Here is a 19,404-nt window from a genome sequence, read left to right as displayed (position 1 = left end):
GCATAATTTGCATGATGTGGTCGTGTTGGGGTTGCCATGGCTACAAACCCATAATCCAGTATTGGATTGGAACTCTATGTCGGTAACCAGCTGGGGTTGTCAGGGAGTACATGGTGATGTTCCATTTTTGTCTATTTCGTCATCCATTCCTTCTGACATCCCAGAGTTCTTGTCGGACTTTCAGGATGTATTTGAAGAGTCCAAGTCTGATGCCCTACCTCCGCATAGGAATTGTGATTGTGCTATCGATTTGATTCCTGGTAGTAAATTCCCTAAGGGTCGTTTATTTAATTTGTCGGTACCTGAACACACCGCTATGCGCAGTTATGTGAAGGAGTCCCTGGAGAAGGGACATATTCGCCCATCGTCGTCACCATTGGGAGCAGGGTTCTTTTTTGTAGCCAAGAAGGATGGTTCGCTAAGACCGTGTATTGATTACCGCCTTCTTAATAAGATCACTGTTAAGTTTCAGTATCCCTTGCCATTGATATCTGACTTGTTTGCTCGGATTAAGGGGGCTAGTTGGTTTACTAAGATTGATCTTCGTGGTGCGTATAATCTGGTGAGAATCAGGCAGGGAGATGAATGGAAAACGGCATTTAATACGCCCGAGGGTCATTTTGAGTATCTGGTGATGCCGTTCGGACTTGCCAATGCTCCATCTGTTTTTCAGTCTTTTATGCATGACATTTTCCGTGAGTATCTGGATAAATTCTTGATTGTTTACTTGGATGACATTTTGATCTTCTCAGATGATTGGGAGTCTCATGTGAAGCAAGTCAGAATGGTTTTCCAGGTACTGCGTGCTAATTCCTTGTTCGTGAAGGGATCAAAGTGTCTCTTCGGTGTGCAGAAAGTTTCATTTTTGGGGTTCATCTTTTCCCCTTCTACTATCGAGATGGATCCGGTTAAGGTTCAGGCCATCCAGGATTGGACTCAGCCGACATCTCTGAAAAGTCTGCAGAAATTCCTGGGCTTTGCTAATTTTTATCGTCGCTTCATCTGTAATTTTTCTAGCATTGCCAGACCATTGACCGATTTGACCAAGAAGGGTGCTGATTTGGTTAATTGGTCTTCTGCTGCCGTGGAAGCTTTTCAGGAGTTGAAGCGTCGTTTTTGCTGTGCCCCTGTGTTGTGTCAACCTGATGTTTCTCTTCCGTTCCAGGTCGAGGTTGATGCTTCTGAGATTGGTGCAGGGGCGGTTTTGTCACAGAGAGGTTCTGGTTGCTCAGTGTTCAAACCATGTGCTTTCTTTTCCAGGAAATTTTCTGCTGCTGAGCGTAATTATGATGTGGGCAACCGAGAGTTGCTGGCCATGAAGTGGGCATTCGAGGAGTGGCGTCATTGGCTTGAGGGTGCTAAGCATCGCGTGGTGGTTTTGACTGATCATAAGAACCTTACTTATCTTGAGTCTGCCAAGCGCTTGAATCCTAGACAGGACCGTTGGTCGTTATTTTTTGCTCGTTTTGATTTTTTTGATTTCATACCTTCCGGGCTCTAAAAATGTGAAGGCGGATGCTCTGTCTAGGAGTTTTGTGCCCGATTCTCCGGGGTTATCTGAGCCGGCGAGTATCCTCAAGGAAGGAGTCATTGTGTCTGCCATCTCCCCTGATTTGCGGAGAGTGTTGCAGAAATTTCAGGCTAATAAACCTGATCGTTGTCCGGCCGAGAAACTGTTCGTCCCTGATAGGTGGACTAGTAAAGTTATCTCTGAACTTCATTGTTCGGTGCTGGCCGGTCATCCAGGAATCTTTGGTACCAGGGAGTTGGTTGCTAGATCCTTCTGGTGGCCATCTCTGTCACGGGATGTGCGTGCTTTTGTGCAGTCCTGTGGAATTTGTGCTAGGGCTAAGCCCTGCTGTTCACGTGCCAGTGGGTTGCTTTTGCCCTTGCCGGTCCCGAAGAGGCCTTGGACACATATTTCGATGGATTTCATTTCTGACCTTCCCGTTTCTCAAAAAATGTCGGTCATTTGGGTGGTCTGTGATCGCTTTTCTAAAATGGTCCATCTGGTGCCCTTGGTTAAATTGCCTTCCTCCTCTGATTTGGTGCCTTTGTTCTTTCAGCATGTGGTTCGTTTACATGGCATTCCTGAGAATATTGTTTCTGACAGAGGTTCCCAGTTTGTCTCGAGGTTCTGGCGAGCCTTTTGTGGTAGGATGGGCATTGACCTATCTTTTTCCTCGGCCTTCCATCCTCAGACTAATGGCCAGACCGAACGAACCAATCAGACCTTGGAAACATATCTGAGATGTTTTGTTTCCGCTGACCAGGATGATTGGGTGTCATTTTTGCCGTTGGCTGAGTTCGCCCTTAATAATCGGGCCAGCTCGGCTACCTTGGTCTCTCCATTTTTCTGCAATTCTGGGTTCCATCCTCGTTTCTCTTCAGGACAGGTTGAGTCTTCGGACTGTCCTGGTGTGGATTCTGTGGTGGACAGGTTGCAGCAGATCTGGATTCAGGTAGTGGACAATTTGACCTTGTCCCAGGAGAAGGCTCAGCTTTTCGCTAATCGCAGACGCCGTGTGGGACCCCGACTTCGTGTTGGGGATCTGGTTTGGTTATCTTCTCGTCATATTCCTATGAAGGTTTCCTCTCCTAAATTTAAACCTCGTTTTATTGGTCCGTATAGGATTTCTGAGATTCTCAATCCGGTGTCTTTTCGTCTGACCCTCCCAGACTCCTTTTCCATACATAATGTATTCCATAGGTCGTTGTTGAGGAGATACGTGGCACCTATGGTTCCATCTGTGGAGCCTCCTGCCCCTGTTTTGGTGGAGGGGGAATTGGAGTATATTGTGGAGAAGATTTTGGATTCTCGTGTCTCTAGACGGAAACTCCAGTATCTGGTCAAATGGAAGGGTTATGCTCAGGAAGATAATTCCTGGGTTTTTGCCTCTGATGTCCATGCCCCAGATCTTGTTCGTGCCTTTCATGTGGCTCATCCTGGTCGGCCTGGGGGTTCTGGTGAGGGTTCGGTGACCCCTCCTCAAGGGGGGGGTACTGTTGTGAATTCTGTGGCTGAGTTCACTTCTGTGGTCACAAGTGGTATTGCAGTCTCTGGGCTTCCTCCCTCAGGTGTTTTGGTGAGCTCGTTGGCTGCCTTGCTATTTAGCTCCACCTGAGTCTGTCTTCCTTGCTCCTTGTCAATGTTCCAGTGTTGGATCTGAGCTACTGCATCTTTCCTTGGGCCTGCTGCTCTGCTAGATAAGTGCTTCTAGTTTGTTTTCTGTTTTTTCTGTCCAGCTTGCTATTAACTTTTGCTGGAAGCTCTGAGAAGCAAAGGGGTGCACCGCCGTGCTGTTAGTTCGGCACGGTGGGTCTTTTTGCCCCTTTGCGTGGTTTTCGTTTTAGGGTTTTTTGTAGACTGCATAGTTCTCTTTGCTATCCTCGCTCTGTCTAGAATATCGGGCCTCACTTTGCTGAATCTATTTCATTCCTACGTTTGTCTTTTCATCTTGCTAACAGTCATTATATGTGGGGGGCTGCCTATTCCTTTGGGGTATTTCTCTGAGGTAAGTCAGGCTTGTATTTCTATCTGCAGGCTAGTCAGCTCCTCAGGCAGTGTCGAGTTGCATAGGTAGTTATAGGCGCAATCCACTGCTGCTTATAGTTGTGTGAGGATAGATCAGGTACTGCAGTCTACAGAGATTCCACGTCTCAGAGCTCGTCCTATTGTTTTTGGTTATTGCCAGATCTCTGTATGTGCGCTGATTACTGCACGCTGTGTTGCCTGATTGCCAGCCATAACAGTGGCCCTGGCCCATGTTTAAGGGATAGCCTTTAAAGGGATTTATAAAATAATAATTGTTCGTGATGCCACCTGTGGTATTCGATCAGGGATGACCAACGCTGCTTAAAGGGGTGATGTTATGGCAGCCAAATGGTATAACTTCTCACTGGTGAAGTAGGTCCCCAGGGCTCCCAGTGAATAGACGGAAGATGGTGAATGGTGCAGTAAAGAACAAAGGACGCAGCTGTGCAGTCTTTTTACCTGGTTTACTGATGGTAGCAGGCAACCACAGTCCAGGTCACCAGATCACAGGTACAGCCAGGGTCCGGCCAGCTTGGCAATGAGTTCATCTTTACCAGGTGGAGTTAAAAGCCTTCCTTCTAGCGCTGTGGTGTAGTACCTTACTGCCTATGGCTTCTTAGCAAGGTCCTCTCAGTTATCTCTGTCCTTTATTGAAGTGGGACACAAACCCGTATGACAGGTGACTCAAGCCTTTTAACAGGGTCTCTATCATGACTTGGGCTCTATGTGTCACTGTGTCTCCTGGGTATTAGGGCGGACAGGTTATGTGTAGTCTAGCTGTCCTCCCAGTTTCTGCTGTGCCTCCTAGAGTATGACACAACCTCGGTCTTCCAGCTACCGGTATCTGCGCTCTGTCAGGGAGGTAGCCCTCTCACAGCTATTCTCCCTTGTTGTCACTCTCCTGTGCTTTGCTCTCCCGCACGTTCGCTAAAAGCTGTTCTTCCTTCTTTATCTCGCTATCCAGGGGCTACAACACTTTAGGCTGTACGGCCCCTCACCCATCCTTCTGCCTGAGACTGCTCCAGTCTGCTGTCTGGCACCAACTGTATAAATCTTCCCAACTGCCTAGCAACTGCCTAGCAACTAACTCCTCCTCCCGACCAGAGAGAGCAGCTCCCCTGAAGTTGGCTGTAGAGCTCCCCCTTCTGGCCTGGAGTCAGAATGGTGTTGTATTTGCTAATTACCAGTTAAAATGAATCTTCCATTGCTTCCGAGCGTGATATCACTCTCCCAGTGAGGTAAGCAATGCTACTATGACTACCTGGACCCTGGAGCGTAACACTCCCCCACATTAAATCCAGTTCTCCCGGACTGGGAAAAGAAAACAACAGTTACAGGTTATTAAAAGACATGCAATATTTTTGTAAATGCTGATAAACAGATTAAACATTTGTAATCTTTGGCTTCCCTTTAGGGGGGGTAATTAATTCTTGAATGTTGCATAACACAAGTGTAAACATTTTTCAGGTGCACAACATTACATTAATAAAAAAAAAATTCACTCCTTGTTCTAGGACAGGTCCTCAGGCCTACATTCTCCTGGACTGGAGGTCAGTTGGATCTTCCCCTTTGGGGGCACTTGCATGGACTGCACAATTTTGGTTAAGGGCATAGTCCCGTATACTGTCCTGTGCTCTTTGCTTGCACCCGAAAAACCTTATTTTAATTTCTGCAGTTGTGCGGGTGTCAAAAGTGGTTTTTAGTTTGGCAAGTATCTGCTTAACAGTTCCTTTTCCAATATGGCCAGGATTTTACTTCTCTTTGTGCTGCACCAATTAATTGACCAGTTAGGATGTTGACTTTGTAGTTCCAACAGGGGGTACACCTGAAATAAGCTGCAGAGTCTTTCTTTAAAGTCATTGAGGATGTGGGACTCCACTGAATATTGTGGCAGCCAGGCCACTCCTGGTATATAGGGCATGGATAGCTGCATTATTGGAGCTGTTACTGCAGTGGGGTCTGGCCTACTTGCATGAGCTGTGGGCACTGCGGGGCCTGGGGGCACCATGGGGCCAGGCCTGCGGGTGCATCCATCACGGGGTCTGGTGTAATTACCGGGCCTGCGGCTGCGACCACTGCCGATTCTCCTCCCGGGTCAGGCATGTCCCCTTCCACTTTGCTAACCATGCAGGGCTGACATCTTGCCACTGTAGCCTGTAGCAGTTTCTGCTATATGCGGCCGAGCACTCCTCCCGGTCCTCCTTCCGGGGCTCCGGCATGGCATCTTCACTTTCGGCTCTGCTGCATGGCGTCTTCACTTGCAGGTCTGCTGCACGGCATCTTCACTTGTGGGTCTGCCCACAATGGCACACCCCTCTTTCCCTGCGCTCCTCGTGGAGCTCTTTCTAGTGGCAGTTGGTGGTTATTTTGAAAACACAGTGCGCGCACCGCGTGACGCAGTTTTGGCGGCAGTTATGGTGTGACGCAGTTATGGCGATGTTTTGAGGGCGATGTCTTAGAAACCAATTAAAGTCTCTGACATGCAATTTAAAAAAGTCTCTCTAGTTTCTCAATTAAGCACAGTCTTTTAGGCGCATAAGACGTGTTTGCTAGGTCGGTCCATCTTATTCGTGACGCCAAAATGAGTCACCCGCCAGAGCCGTGGGGTACTCGGTACTGGGTCCATTACTTAAAGGGATGTGTCATGTCGTGGGCAGCCCAGTCCGTGGCCCTGGGTACCCATGTTAAAGGGATAACCTTTAAAGGGATTTGTAAAATAATAAATGTTCGTGAGGCCACATGTGGTATTCGGTCATGGATGACCAAACTGTTTAAAGGGGTCCTCTGGGGTGATGCTATGGCAGCCAGATGTTATAACTTCCCACAGGTGAAGTAGGTCCCCAGTGCTCCCTGTGAACAGATGGAAGATGGTGAGTGGTGCAGTAAAGAACGAAGGATGCAGTTGTGTAGTCTTTTTACCTGGTTTACTGATGGTAGCAGGCAACCACAGTCCAGGGCACCAAATCACAGGTATAGGCAGGGTCCGGCCGGCTTGGAAGCAAGTTGAGCTTTACCAGGTGGAGTTAAAAGCCTTCCTTCTAGCGCTGTGGTGTAGATCCTTACTGCCTATGGCTTCTTAGCAAGGTCCTCTCAGTTATCTCTGTCCTTTATTGAAGTGGGACACAAACTCATATGACAGGTGACTCAAGCCTATTCACAGGGTCTCTATCATGACCCGGGCTCTATGTGTCACTGTGTCTCCTGGGTATTAGGGTGGACAGGTTATGTGTAGTCTAGCTGTCCTACCAGTTTCTGCTGTGCCTCCTAGAGTATGACACAACCTTGGTCTTCCGGTTACCGGTATCTGCACTCTGTCAGGGAGGTAGCCCTCTCACAGCTATTCTCCCTTGTTGTCACTCTCCTGTGCTTTGCTCTCCCGCACGTTCGCTAAAAGCTGTTCTTCCTTCTGTATCTCGCTATCCAGGGGCTACAGCACTTTAGGCTGTATGGCCCCTCACTAGTGTTGAGCATTCCAATACTGCAAATATCGGGTATCGACCGATATTCGCGGTATTGGAATTCCGACACTGAGTTCCGATACTTTTGCAATATTGAATACCAGAATCGGAAGTTTCCATAATGCAAAGAGCCAGTTTGATTTAATTCAGCCAATGAGGAATCCTAAGAAGTGTGGGCACATCCTGTAATGCATGTTTGGCATGTAACTAATGGCATGGCTGTGACTGGCTGCTGAAATGATGTCATGATGCACTATAAAAGCCGCCACCGCCATTTTGAGTTCACTCTGCTGTGAATTCAGTTAGGGACAGGACGCTGCTGTTCTGACTGAGGGACAGTTTGAGATAGCGATTTGCTTTATTGTGCTTTACCCAGGCTACTTTAGCAACCACTGTATGAGAAGCTTTTTTTTTGCCTTGCAGCGCTGTTCACAGCTGTCTGCAAGGTGTCTGTGTGTGAGTGCAGCTCATGCTGTAGTCTGCTCTGCAGCCACATCTGGTTGTAGTTCGCTCAGCGTGCGTCACTGCCTCATACTGTTCAATTGTCCTTTTTTGCATTAGTGCTGCTGCACATTTTTCCTGATTTCTCCTACTAGTGTGTTTCCATCCGTATCCAGCTAGATTGCGTGCACACACTATATAGGAGTAGATAGAGGAGCCGTTCTGCAGCCTTGTGCCCTAGAGCCCAAGCTAGATTAGTATTAGCCTATTTTTTGAAGCCTCATCTATTGCATTGTAGGTTACCTTCCTGCATTGTAATAGCTACAAAAAGTTTGTGATACTATCGATTTTACAATTTTGTGAAAAAAACAAAAAGTTAATAAAGTTCACCAAACACTCCACTTTACAGTTGTGTAGGCCACATTAGCTCATATTAAAGTCTAGTCCACACTTTATAAAATTAGTGTTTGTTATACCTGTTAGCAGCTGTTCAGGAATAAGCACACTAAGCCTCAATATGAAGAAGGCAGGGAGTAAGGCATGTGGTCGTGGGCGTGGAGTTTCTGCAGGGAGAGGATGTGGGGATTCTGTGCCTGCTGTGGGCAAAAGTGACTCCCCCAGTTTTACCAGGGAGCAGTCCTTTATGCGCAGCTTTGTAGTAGCTCGCCGTACCCCACACTGCGGGAAGAACAAATTGAAGCCGTTGACGGATGGATGGCAGCTAACACATCGACTTCAATTAGTGCCACATCCTCTCAGGTCCCGAGCACTGAATAGCACCCATCTGTCTCTTCACCAGCTGCCAAATTGCCCAGGCAGTCAGAGAGCCCTGGACAGGAGCCATATCTACTTCTGTTCTCTGAATCTCTTGGCTTGGAAAGAGGAGGCCAGCCAAGCAGCATTCGAGAAATTGAGGAAGAGGCAGTATGCAGTGATGCGCAACTGCTTTGTCTCTCTGAATCTGAAGAGGTGGGTGTGCCAGTGCCTACGGTCAGCACACCTCAGTACGCATCTGATGATGAGATTCAGGTGCCACTTTCTGGTGCATACTGTGCTGCCGAGACTACCCAGGGGAAGCAGTCGTTGGAAGAGGGTAGTGTAGATGATGAAGTCCTTGACCCATCATGGCATGAGGTACAGGAAGGTGGTGGGAGCAGCTCTGAGGAAGAGATTCCCTGAACGGCCCAAAAAAAAGGGAGAGGGAGGGGGCAGACTGGGTTGCCTGTAGCCTCCACTTCGGCACCCATTAGGAGCATGCCTCTTCCAAAATAAAAAACGGGCGCTCCCAAGACTTGCAGTGCCTGTTCCTTTTTTGACACAGTTGCAGATGACATTTGCTTTGTCAAATGCAAGCTGGGTAATCAGAAAGTGAAAAGAGGGAAAAGTGTCAGCAACCTCAATACCACAAATATCTGGAAACATGTGCAGACCAAGCACGTGGTGGAGTTACAAAGACACACTGAAGACCTAGGCCAATATACAGTGTCACCTACCACCTCTTCAGCTTGTGTTATAGCCTCTTCCTCCAGCTCACACACAGCTGGTTCGGCTTCCTCACAGGATCGCCATGGAAGAACCTCTGGCACTGGTGTACAGAGACACAGTGTAATTCCACCCACAGCACGACGTTCCCTGTCATCCTCACACTCCCAGGCCAGTCTACAGCCATCGGTAGCACAGGCATGGGAGAAAAGGCGCCCATACTCGGCAAACCACCCCCGAGCACAGGCTCTGAATGCTGGTATTGCAAAACTACTGTCCCTTGAAATGCTCTCATTTATGCTGGTTTAGACTGACACTTTTCGTAACTTCATGGCATTGGCAGTCCCACAATACAATGTGCCCAGCTGCTTTTATTTCAGCAGGCAAGCAGTCCCTGCCCTGCAAAAGCATGTGGAGGGAAACATTAAACATGCGCTACTAAATGCCATCAGTAGCAAAGTCCACCTGACCACCGATGCGTGGACCAGTAACCATGGACAAGGACAATACCTTTCCCTTACTGCCCATTGGGTAAATGTTGTGGGGCCGGGTACAGATCTTGAGAGTGGCGCTGTACGTGTTCTGCCAACTCCAAGGATTTCAGGAATCCAGTCTGTACACATTGACTCCTCTTCATACTCCTGTTCCTCTGAATCAGGACTGCAGGAGCCGTCACGTTCTACCTCTACATGGACCCGTGAACGCTTACCTGTTACGACCGATATGAGCACAGCCGTGACCAAACGTCAACAGGCCGTATTGAAATTAATTTCTTTGGGGAATCGAAGCCACACAGCGCATGAGCTCTGGAATGCCATCAAGCAGGAGAGTGACGTGTGGTTTGTGCCAGCAAATCTCCAGCCAGACATGGTAGTGTGTGACAATTGCCGAAATCTGGTGGCAGCTCTGGGCCTAGGCAACCTCACTCACATCCCATGTCTTGCACATGTGCTCAACTTGGTCGTGCAGAGTTTTTTGAGGGACTATCTGGATCTTGATGCACTGCTGCACAAGGTCCGCCTAGAGTGCGCTCACTTGCGGCGTTCCAGCATGGAAAGATCACGCACTGTAGCTCTGTAGCGCCGATTCTGCCTTCCGGAACTTCGCATTATATGTGACCTACCCACCAGGTAGAATTCAACCTTACAAATGTTGGAGTGGTTGTGTGAGCAGCAGGCAGCAGTAATGGAGTACCAGCTGCATCAGGTGCAAAAAAGTCGCACTGCGCTCCGTTCACACTTCACCACCACTGAGTGGGCCTCTAGGAAGGACATCTGCCACGTTTTGCATGCCTTCGATGATTCCACGTGGATGGCGAGTGCAGATGATGCACTAGTCAGCATGACTGTCCCCCTTACCTGCCTGCTTGTAAAAACACTGCAAGCACTAAGGGAGGAGGTTGTGGAAGAGGTGGAGTCATAAATGCCATCTGCTTCTGGACAGTCTGCGCAACGTGGTTCCTCAAAAAGGCCTAGGCAGGGGACACTTTGTGAGGAGGATGAGGAGGAGTCAATGGAGGAGGAAGACATCTGTCCAGAGGAGGGAGGTACACAAGGCTCTAGTAGTCAGTATGTAGAGCGAGGGTGGGGTAATGCAGATCACGCAGAGATCAGGCCTCAAGCAGGGGACAGCGTTTCTTGGCCAGTTGGCAGTCTGCAACACATGGTTTATTTCATGCTGCAGTGCCTGAGAAACGACCGACGCATCGCCCACATGCTCAACATAGCTGATAATTGGGTGTACACCCTTCTAGATCCTCGCTACCGGGACAACTTACAAAGCCTCCTAACACCGTTGAACCGGGAGCGTAAAATGCGGGAGTACCAACACACACTGGTGCATTCCATCATGTTCTCCATTCAACCCTAGAGCAGTGCTGCTAGTGCTTTTCAAAGCAGCTCAGTGCGTCGAGGCAGTGGAGGAAGCTCTGCACAAAGAGGGAACAGAAGCAGCACCTCAGCACAAGGCAAGACCAGCATGGCCCAACACTGCCAGTTGCTGCTCAGAAGTGCCGTCTGCATAGTCAACACTTGCTGCCATGTTATTGGGGTTCAGTAACGTCAGCTGATCCCCTGCTGTGTATCCGGCAATTTCGCCTGCTCTGTCCACATTCACACGACTACAGATTTTAAACTTGCAACAATTATGCCTCTGCCTCCACTCTGTTTCTAGTATTCACCCTGGGCTCCAACACCCCCAGTTGCTGCTCAGACGTGCCATCTGCACAGTCAACACCTGCGCCAGTGTTATTGGGATTCAGTAACGTCAGCTGATCCCCAGCTGTGTGTCCGGCAATTTATCCTGCTCTGTCCACATTTACACTACTACAGATTTTAAACTTGCTCCAATTACGCTTCTGCCTCCACTCTGTTTCTAGTATTTACCCTGGGCTCCAACACCGCCAGTTGCTGCTCAGAAGTGCCATCTGCACAGTTAACACCTGCTCCAGTGTTATTGGGGTTCAGTAACGTCAGCTGATCCCCTGCTTTGATCTTGCAATTTCACCTGAACTGTCCACATTCACACTACTACAGATTTTAAACTTGCTCCAATTATGCCTCTGCCTCCACTCTGTTTCTAGTATTTACCCTGGGCTCCAACACCACCAGTTGCTGCTCAGAAGTGCCATCTGCACAGTTAACACCTGCTCCAGTGTTATTGGGATTCAGTAACGTCAGCTGATACCCTGCTTTATATCTTACAACTTCGCCTGCTCTGTCCACATTCACACTACTAACAAAAAATCCGCTCATGAATTCCCCGAAATTCTAAGACAAAAAATACAAAAGGAGGTGGAATTAGGTAGAATAGCTGGCCCCTTTCAGGCGCTGCCCTTCAAAAATATCAAAATATCACCACTAGGCATTATTCCAAAAAAGGAAAAAGGTAAATATCATCTAATCCATCACCACCCAAAGGGCGAATCAATTAACGACGCTATCTCCCCAGAAGAAGCTTCTGTCACATACGCGATCCCTGAATCACTACCTCGACGATTTTTTGTTCGTCGGCCCCAGAAATTCTAAACTCTGCTCTGTCCTACTAGAAAAATTTAAAGCTATCTCATGGCAATTCGGGGTACCGGTATCTCCCGAAAAAATGAGGGACCATGCAATGTATTGCCTTTCTTGGGCATCGAAATAGACTCCAATTCGATGGTTTTTCGCCTACCGGCGGATAAACTACAAAAAATACAGCTGATGTTACAAGGCTTCTGTGAAGTTAAAAAAGTAGTCCTCCAGCAAATGCAGGCATTATTGGGTCTACTGACAATCGCCTGCTGCGTAATGCTGGTCGGCAGAGCATTCTCACGCAGACTATCGTTGGCAACAAAAGGCGCTTCTCAGCCCGACCATAGAATTAGGCTCACTCAAGCGTTAAAAGCAGATTTGCTATTATGGAAGACATTCTTGCAATCGTACAACGGTCACACGTGTGTCATGGTTAGAGAGATTGCAAGCAAGGACCTTGGACTGGCAATATGGTGGAGCAAAGCAGAGGGTATGCAAAGACGATTGGCCAGAGCTATGGACAACATTAAACTGGGGGAGGGAGACCCAGTCCTATGGGAAGTGTTTGCAATTGTGGTGGCTGTTGAGATATGGGCCGATCAGTTGAGAAACATGAACATTTGTTTCCAAACAAAAAATATGAAAACAGCAAGGAGTCTAAATCACATGTCATCCTCATCCTTGACCATACTCACTCTCTTGCGTCAGCTAGCGCTGATATGCCTAGAAAACAATATTTGGTGTAGAGCCACCGTTGTGGCCGAAGTAGACTACAATATCATTAACTCACAGTACTCAGTGTCCACTATCCCTGTGGGACACAGTGGCCAATCACTGATGCCCTTAATCTGTGCCTCCGTTTCGCTGGCTACCTGGCAGGTCTATGGTAAGGCTTGGGAGGAGTGCTGCTCATTAATTCAGGGTAGGCCAGTTGATAAACATGACCGAACACAGGGCGCGGTGACGGCCAAATTTCTCCTACAGCTGAAGGAAAGCAGGGCGTTAGGCACGTCGGCGCAACAGAAATTATCGGGGTTAGCCTTTTTCTTTCAACTACTCGGATGGGCCGACGTAACTAAGTCCTTTTTCATTAAGCAAGCCATCAAAGGATGGAAAAGGCTTCAGCCAAGCAAGGAATGTCGCCGCCCCATTTCACTGAGGAAATTGCATGCCATGATTACGATATCCCCATCAGTCTGCACATCGCAATACGAGGTGGTCCTCATATCGGCAGCTTTAACGGTCGCTTTTCGGAGCACTGCACATGAGCGAATTACTACCACAGTCAAAAAACACATCGGAAGGAGGCCTAATTAATGAGGACATAGTCATATGCAGCAACGCTCTATGCATTCGGGTGAGAAAATCCAAGTGCGATCCCACCGGTAGGGGCATATGGGTCCTGGTTAACTCTACAGATGGTCCAGTATGCCCACTAAAAATTATTCAAAGATACGCAGGAATAAAACATGCAAGTAGATTTTTCTTCGCTTATACAGACGGGGCCCCTCTGACCAAGTACAAATTCCAGGCAATGCTCAAGCTATGCTTGAAAAAAAACGGCGCTAATCCAAAGGAGTATGGAACACATTTGTTCCGGATCGGGCAGCCACAAAAGCAGCTAGGGCAGGAGTGTCAGAGGCCTAGGTGCAGAGAATGGGTCGTTGGAAGTACGCATGCTTCGCGAGATACATAAGACCTGATTTGCTGAATTAACATACGTTATCTCTTACAGGAGTAGAAGTTTGGGTGGTAGGACATTCCACTGTCTACTTGGCAGAAAAAAGGGCCAAACTGCGGCCGGGAGGAACAAATCTTGGCCTCCTGGGCCTAGAAGTGAACTGGAGTGGTATCTGAGGTCTCCAATGTAAACAGGTGTTCAAAGAGATGGTTGACATAGCAAGGAGGGCGAAACGCCCAGTGACAATGGTGTTACACGCGGGAGGCAATAATCTAGGCAAGCAAAAGGTGGACGATTAGTACAAATGGATGACAACGGATATGGAACTGTTTGGCTGTTTAGTTCGGCTGTTTATTTACGAATATGATACTGGTGTGGTCGGAGATGATACCACAGGCCGTCTGGCGTGGCGCAAGAGATAAAAAAGCCATAGAGCACACAAGGAAGAAATTCAATGCTCCGATTGGAAAATTTATGAGGAAAAGGCAGTATCGCAATTCGTCACCACCAGCTGCAAGGGGATAACATGGCACTATTGAGACCGGACGCAGTTCACCTGACGGACATCGGCCTTGATATAGTTCTGTCTGGATTACAGGATGGGGTTGAACAGGCCCTGAAGTTGATGGGTGGGTTTCAGAGTCCCGTGTAGGTCATACACAGGATCCTCCATGGCGGAAGAAGCAGAGGAGGTCAAAGGTTCGTATCCGCTCGTTGGGCCAATTCACTTGTCGATCATGGACAGGAGCTTGGCGCGAGCCGCCCGTTATGAAATGTAATTGCCTTTCTCTGCTTATGTAATTAATAAACTGTGACCGACCTGTTCAACCCACCTAGGACACTGTGTGTTTCATTGCGGGATTGGTGGAAGGGGGGGGAGGCACTGGTTACGACGCACAGGTCTCCACAGTCTGGCAGGCATGGTACTGCATAAGGAATGCGACTCTGACTGTTGAGCCCATATGACAAACAACAATGAAATATAGTCAGTGCCCACTTCACCTCTCGCACCACTCCCTTTGGTGATACACTAATTGGGATGCCCCAGCCGGCCAATGGCCCCTAAAGGGGATGGGTCCTACGACCACACCTACAAGGGTTAAATCCAGGTGTCCATGCCAGTAACTTCCTCTTTTCCCCGGCGGACACCTGGAAGCTTTTGTTCCACCCTCCCTCCTTCATAGTGGTTAATGGGGGTGAATGGCCATATTAACTGGCGGGAAAATGTAAATTTGTAAATTATAGTGTAATATTAGAAAATGTATATATATGTGTATATATAACTAATAGGGTTGATCGATCACCCTAAAAATTGGATCGGAAAGGATTGGTCCAATCACACTTGAAAATCGGCGATCGGGAATTCCAATTTCCGATCCTCATTGAAGTCAATGGGGATAAAAAATCGGAATTCCTAAAACACCAATTTTACACTGTGGTGTTTCCTAAATGACTAAAAATGACAAAATAACATGTAGAATTGGTAATCGGAGGCAACGGAGCCAGAGAAATCAAATAATAATGGGCACAAGTACTGTTTTTAGTATGAATAGCGGTTATAATGGGGCACATTTGGTCTACGGGTCAAAACAATAACGTAATGCTTGGCAAACTCTTTGGAATTTACTTTTTCTTCATTCATTTCATTTTATTCTTCAATGGTGGGCATGGCGTTGTAGATACCATTATCACGCCTGTGGATCTCCCAGGCCGAGGTGCCTGCTTCGCTCATTTTTCCGCTAAGATCAAGGGCAAAAACAGTTATTAAATGATTGTCTGTCGCTTCCGCTGCAATCTACGCCTGAGATATAGGGAGCACATACACTGGAACCAGCAGGGAAAGCCACAAAATTCACTATAGATACTGATGACCCAAAATCACATCACACACGACAAGATGCTGGAAGGCTCTAGTCTACAGCTAATGCCCAGTCGCCACAATAAAAATGTTGAAGAGATCTAAAGCTGCGCACCACAATCCAAAATAGAGTGTGCTGTAGCAAGAGTCCTACCTACATTTTTGTCTGTACCATGTTTGCTGTTCCTTGCCCTGGATACAATAAATGGTACCGAGTTCTACCCACTATTTATATTTTTTTTTTGTTACCTTTCATCTTTCATTTTTAAATAGCTCATTCTGATAGTTTTTTAAAGAAAAGGTGTTTATTGTAAAAAAAAAAAAAAATAATAATTTTGCTTGCCCTATTCCTCTGTTGTGTCGGAGTAGGTTTAAATATAAGATCTGGACCCGTAGAAGCACATATTGCGTGAAACGGCCGTCGTCCTGCTTCGTTTGCCTGCATAACCTGCACTTGTTTTACCCGTAATACCTTGTCCATGATCTTTATTATGCAATAGAGGACTAAGGTTGTTTTTTCACCAAGAAGTGGAGTGTTGCTGCTTTTTTCTTGTTTTATTGGACCCTGTATGCACCTTCTTCATAGCAAGCACCTCCAGCAAGGTGAAGGTTTCTGGAATGTGTCCGTGATTCAGAGTTCATTCATCCTTTATCAGTGAGTACTAAGAGCGGTTTTTCTCAGTGCCATTCATATCTCTTTTTACTGATTTAAATATAAGAACTTTGCATGGTTTAGCGACATTTAAAAATATACCTTCTGGGAGGCCTGTCTCTGGGGACTCTCACCGGGAGGGGTCCGCGTTCAGCTTGCCCGGCAGCAGCAGAGAGTCTCCAGGTGTACCACAAGGAGGAATGGACTCACCCCCATACACTGTTTCGCCTTCTTCTGCTTAGAATTATTTTGTCTTCTTCTGAATTTTGTCATTCTGCTTATTCTGCTTATTCTTTTTTTCCCTGGTCTTATGGTATCTGGATCTTCTGGTTCTGGTGCTTTGGGTACTGGTGCTTCTGGTTCTTCCATTTCCTAAACCTTTGCTTCCTCTTCTTCTTCATCTGAGTCTTCTTCTTCTTCTGGGTTTTCTTAATCTTGTACCGGTTCTTCTTCCGCTTCTTCTTCCTCTGGTTCTTCTTCCTCTGGTTCCGGTTATTCTTCTTCCTCTGGTTCTTCTTCCTCTGGTTCTTCTTCTTCCTCTGGTTCTTCTTCCTATTGTTCCGGTTCTTCTTCTTCCGGTTGTTCTTCTTCCTCTGGTTCTTCTTCCTCTGGTTCCTGTTCTTCTTCTTCTGGTTCTTATTCGTCTGGTTCTTCTTCTTCTTCTAGTTCTTCTTGTTCTTCTTCTTTTAGTACTTGTATTTATAATTGTAATTTGTCAAGCATGTAGTTCAGGTGCACGGAGGAACAGCAAGAAGTACCAGTGTCCGAAAGCACATTCGTGGACCAGCTGATGTTAATGGAACCCGGATACACAGTAGAAGGAACCTGTGGCAAAGACATTATCGAGAACCAGTTGGTGGTGCTTGGACTCTGTTATTAAGCAGAAGGTATAAGTGCCATTGGCACTAGCGAGAACCATCTGGTGCTGCTGGAACCCTGTTATTAAGCAGAAGACATAAGTGCCATTGGCACTAGCGAGAACCATCTGGTGCTGCTGGATCCCTGTTATGTAGCCGAAGGTATAAGTGCCATTGGCACTAGCGAGAACCATCTGGCGCTGCTGGAACCCTGTTATTAAGCAGAAGGTATAAGTGCCACTGCCACTAGCGAGAACCATCTGGTGCTACTGGAACCCTGTTACTAAGATAAAGGTATAAGTGCCATTGCCACTAGTGAGAACCATCTGGTGCTGCTGGAACCCTGTTACTAAGCAGAAGGTATAAGTGCCATTGGCACTAGCGAGAACCATCTGGTGCTGCTGGAACCCTATTACTAAGCAGAAGGTATAAGTGCCATTGCACTAGCGAGAACCATCTGGTGCTGCTGGAACCCTGTTACTAAGCAGAAGGTATAAGTGCCACTGCCACTAGCGAGAACCATCTGGTGCTGCTGGAACCCTGTTACTAAGACGAAGGTATAAGTGCCATTGGCACTAGCGAGAACCATCTGGTGCTGCTGGAACCCTGTTACTAAGCAGAAGGTTTAAGTGCCATTGCACTAGCGAGAACCATCTGGTGCTGCTGGAACCCTGTTACTAAGCAGAAGGTATAAGTGCCACTGCCACTAGCGAAATCCATCTGGTGCTGCTGGAACCCTGTTAGTAAGACGAAGGTATAAGTGCCATTGCACTAGCAGAACCATCTGTTGCTGCTGGAACCCTATTACTAAGCAGAAGGTATAAGTGCCATTGGCACTAGCGAGAACCATCTGGTGCTGCTGGAACCCAGTTACTAAGCAGGAGGTATAAGTGCCATTGGCACTAGCGAGAACCATCTGGCGGTTCTGGAACTCATATTGGACTGCAGGGATAACATGTGTTACTAACCCCCAAAATAAAGGACAGCTTCTGTTACTGGAACCCGGAGCCACAGCAGGAGCCACCTGGACTACTTGCACTCTGGAGACCCAGCTAACTCTACTGGGGGCGGAGCAGAAGCAGATCAAGTTGTGCATCTCTCCGATTACCAGTCTACGTTACTGGAACCCGGAGCCAAGCTAGGATGCAACTGTCCTGCCGGCACTCTTGAGAACCAGCTAACAGAGGAAACAGTGTAGGGCAACCGCGGGTGGTGCTGAGGCCCAGTGGTACAGGATTCATTGTAGGTAGACAGCAGAATTTGAATTGTCAGTAGCACAGCCAGAGTCCTGCTTGCGTTGCTGAATCCTGACAACACGGCAGCGAGTGTTCACTGTGCTATGTGCACTTCCAAGCAACAGCTAGCGGTGCTGAGGCCCAGACAAACAGGATTCATTGTAGGTGGACAGGAGAAGTTGAATTGCCAGTAGCACAGCCAGGGTCTAGCTTGCGTTGCTGAACCCCGACCACACGGCAGCGGGTGTTCACTGTGCTACTGACACTTCCGAGCAACAGTTGACGATGCTGAAGCCCAGGTGGGCTGATCAATCTAGTGCTGCCAGAGGGCCAATTGTGGACCTGGAGACTGTTGCCAGACATGTGTTTATTCAGTCTCATCTGGCACAGGGCTTGCAAAGTCTGGCGAGATCCAGGCCTGGTTCATCTTTATAAAAGTTAGGCGGTCAACGTTATTGGTGGACAGGCGCGTACGTTGGTCTGTTAGGACTCCACCAGCGGCGCTAAAGACACTCTCTGATAACACACTGGCAGCAGGGCAGACAAGACCCTCCAAGGCATACTGGCTAAGCCCTGGCCATATATCAAGCTTGGAGACTCAAAACTTAAAGGGGGCAGAACCATCCTGGGACACACTGACATGGCTGGACATGTAGTCTGCCACCATATGACGGTAATTCTGCGCCCTGCTGAATGCAACCATATGGGATGGTGCATGACGTGGTTGCGGGCGCACAAAACTTTGCCACATTTTGGCAAGACTGAACTGGCCTTCTGCAGAGGTGCTGCTACTGCTCTGTGGACGGCTTCCTCCCCGTCCTGGAGGCACTGAGCTGCCATGTGAAACACTCAAAGTAGTCCTCTAAGGTGGAAATGAGGACATCATCGAATGTACCAGTGTGTCTTGGAACTCTTGCATTTTACGATCCCGGTTTAACAGTGTTATCAGAGTTTGTAGGTTGTCCCGGTAGCGAGGATCCAGGAGGCTGGCCACCCATTAATCATCAGTGTTGAGAATGCGAGCAATACGGCGGTCATGTCGAAGGCACTGCAGCATGAAATCACTCATGTGTTGCAGACTGCTGACTGGCCACGCCCCACTGTCCCCTGCTTGAGTGTGCTCTCTGTCTCCTCTGCATCCCCCCATCCTCACTGTAAATGATGACTACCAGTGTGTGGTGTACCACCCTCCTC

This window comes from Ranitomeya imitator, chromosome 1, assembly GCF_032444005.1.
Source record: "Ranitomeya imitator isolate aRanImi1 chromosome 1, aRanImi1.pri, whole genome shotgun sequence".
NCBI lineage: Eukaryota > Metazoa > Chordata > Amphibia > Anura > Dendrobatidae > Ranitomeya > Ranitomeya imitator.
This window is presented reverse-complemented; position numbering follows the sequence as displayed.